The following is a 492-nucleotide window of genomic DNA, read 5'->3' as shown; positions in this document are numbered from 1 at the left end:
ATAATTATTTTACTCCCAATTAACACTCAATACTTTCTGAAGAATACATTAAAGTTTATCACACTATTATTCTGGCACAACATGCATACTGTACATTACTGTACTGTCCTTATAGAAAATGGATAGTCCACATACCTTTCCCTGAAACCTCTTTTCTCCCAGCACACCAATCCCGAGTTTTCCCCTTGCCTCAGAGACCCCGAAGCCAGAACATTCTCCCGAAGGTCACTCAGGTGGTGACGTAATCTCTTCCCAAAAGGCCCAAGGGAAAAAAGGGAGGGGAAAGGGTATGTTTGCCATCTTTTACATTTTCGTTTTGGGACCCCGCCTGAAACATGCTAAATATGAAAAATTTGGGCAAAAGAGTTTCCCAAATTTTTTGACAACAGTTTTTTAAATTCCTGATTATGAAATTACAAATCATTTTGGACTGTTGGAAATATTCATCCAATCTACAATCTGTCAGTCAAGAAAATAAGGAAGAAAGAGAAT

At 38.0% G+C, this 492-nt stretch overlaps 1 pseudogene; it reads right to left on the bottom strand.

Annotated features, from left to right (window-relative positions):
- LOC119593594 overlaps positions 1 to 492 on the bottom strand; it is a 4,006-nt pseudogene that overhangs the window by 3,088 nt on the left and 426 nt on the right.

This window comes from Penaeus monodon, chromosome 32 (assembly GCF_015228065.2).
Source record: "Penaeus monodon isolate SGIC_2016 chromosome 32, NSTDA_Pmon_1, whole genome shotgun sequence".
In the NCBI taxonomy this organism is placed as follows: Eukaryota; Metazoa; Arthropoda; class Malacostraca; order Decapoda; family Penaeidae; genus Penaeus; species Penaeus monodon.
This window is presented reverse-complemented; position numbering and strand designations above follow the sequence as displayed.